Raw genomic sequence first — 2283 nt, 5'->3', positions numbered from 1 at the left:
CTTTAGAAAAGGCGAAACAGTCAGATCAGAATATGAGAAAGCTCTGCTGTTGGCTGCACTGTTCCTTAGATGAGGCGAGTAGGTGCTGATGGAGTCTGTCCTGTGTCTGGGATCCACAAGCAGCTTTCTGTCCCCTTAGAGCAGGTGTTCATTGCTGGGTTTCTGTGCAGATAGAAACCTTACCTTTAGCAAGCTGCTGTGCTGTGTGTGCCTGCAGGTAAGAAAAGCTGGGAGTGCAGTCCCTCTGCTTTGATTGCTGTGTCCCTTTGGTAGTGATTTTGGAGGGGAATCCCAGAGCCATTTGGTTTGAAGGGGACCTTCAAAGGCCAGCCTGTCTTCCGTGGGCAGGGACACCTTCCACTGTCCCCGGTTGCTCCGAGTCCCGTCCAGCCTGGCCTGGAACACGTGCAGGGATGGGGCAGGCTCAGCTTCCCTGTGCAGTGTGCTCTAATATCTCTCCACTGGCATCCTGAAAAATGTTGTCAGCGTGTTTTGTTGGCCGACGGTAAGCAGGACCTGGGTGAAAAGGACATTCTCTGAGGTGCTGGGAGAAGGAGGACTCGTGCGGGCACCTCCAGAGACAGCGGGAACGGGAGCGTGCTGCGGAGAAGGAAAATTCCAGGGGGTGGGTGCCAAGAAATTTGTCCTTCCCTTGCCCTGTGCTCTGCACTTAGCAATGGGTCAAGTGCAGAAGTTTCCTGGGGACCCTGGGAAATGATGCCGGGTCTGCTAAGAAAAGTGGGGCCAAGGGAGCAGGACCTGGGTCTGCGAGCGTGGGAGAAACAAGGGCCGGGTCATCCTCTGCTTCCAGGAGGGAGGGCAGCAGGAAAGGCCACGGACTAAAGCACTGAAGTGCCGTTCCCCAGGGAGCCCCTGCCCAGCACTGAACTTGCTTGTGCACTTGCTGTCCCTTTGCCAGCGGAGCCGAAGCGTCGGGTGCGGGTGCCGGGGGGATGGAGCTGCCAAGGACAAACTGGGTGGGTGTTTGCGAAGGAAGGGGGTAGAAGGAGCTCTTGATGTGCTTTTTTTACTTCTTCATCCCACAGAATTGCCACGAGAGGAAATACTTCAGAGGGGCTTCCCTCCAGCTAAGCCCTGAATATGCCAGGAGGTTTCAGCCGGGAGGAAAGGAGCTGTGGAAGAAAAGCAGCCTAAAAATAGCCAGCGGGGATCATCAGGTTTTCCAGCCAAGAAGAACAAGGAGAGAGATGAGGGAATCGGGTTCCAATTCCTAATGATTTGGTGGGTGCAGGAATGATTTCTGTGTGTTTTCCAGTCCCTTTTGATTCCTGAGATGATTTTAAAATGATGGCTTTAGCAATCAACTAAATCGGAGATGTTGTTTTTGAGAGGAAATGATGCCAAATAAATGCAGAGTTTTGGGTCAGTTTTTGGGATGATTTGAGTCAGTTTTTGGGGTCAGTTTGGGGTCATTGTTTGGGGTGATTTGGGTCAGTTTTGGGTCAGCTTTTGGGGTGATTGGGGTCAGTTTTGGGTCAGCTTTTGGGATGATTTGGGTCAGGTTTTGGGGTCAGTTTTGGGTCAGCTTTTGGGGTGATTTGGGTCGGTTTGAGGTCAATTTTTGGGGAGCACTGGGTGTTACTGGTGGTTGTTGGGGAGCACTGGGTGTTTACTGGGGAGCACTGGGGAGCACTGGGTGTTACTGGGGGTTGTTGGGGAGCACTGGGTGTTTACTGGGGAGCACTGGGGAGCACTGGGTGTTACTGGAGTTTGTTGGGGAGCACTGGGTGTTTACTGGGGAGCACTGGGTGTTACTGGGGGTTGTTGAGGAGCACTGGGTGTTACTGGGGTGCACTGGGGAGCACCGGGTGTTACTGAGGGTTGTTGGGGAGCACTGGGTGTTACTGGGGAGCACTGGGAGAGCAAATTAAAAATAAAGGGAATAAAAAATAACCAAAATAAAAAAGGAAATATAAAATAGAAAAGAAAATAAAAAAAAAAGGCAAAAAACCTAAAAAGGAAATAAAATGAAAATGAAATAAAAGAGAAAAAAAAAAAAAGAAAAAAAGAAACCCCTTCTTGGGCACCCCGTTTCCTCTCCTCCCCCCCCCCCGAACCGTAAATTGCGGGGTCATCACCCCTCAAATGTGAGAAGGGGACCCCAAAATGTGGGTGAGGGAACCCCAGGGAGCCGAAAAAGTGGAGGGGGAGCCGCAGTAAGAAAGCGAAGCCGGGCGGTCGGGCGGCGGGGTGGGGGGGGGAGCCAAGGTGGCGACGCCGGCGCGTGCGCAGTCGTTGGAAAGACGCCGGCGATCACGTGGT

General features: G+C 52.5%; 1 long non-coding RNA gene across 1 annotated transcript; it reads left to right on the top strand.

Annotated features, from left to right (window-relative positions):
- The first annotated feature begins 227 nt into the window (after nt 1-227).
- On the top strand, nt 228-1395 carry LOC135408890 (uncharacterized). Its single transcript, XR_010427926.1, has 2 exons — nt 228-625; nt 1047-1395. It is a non-coding gene; the product is annotated as an uncharacterized LOC135408890 (long non-coding RNA).
- The last annotated feature ends 888 nt before the right edge of the window (nt 1396-2283 follow it).

The sequence above is a fragment of the Pseudopipra pipra genome, unplaced genomic scaffold, assembly GCF_036250125.1.
Source record: "Pseudopipra pipra isolate bDixPip1 unplaced genomic scaffold, bDixPip1.hap1 HAP1_SCAFFOLD_82, whole genome shotgun sequence".
NCBI lineage: Eukaryota > Metazoa > Chordata > Aves > Passeriformes > Pipridae > Pseudopipra > Pseudopipra pipra.
Note: the sequence above shows the minus strand (reverse complement) of the source record. Positions and strands in the feature narration are given on the sequence as shown.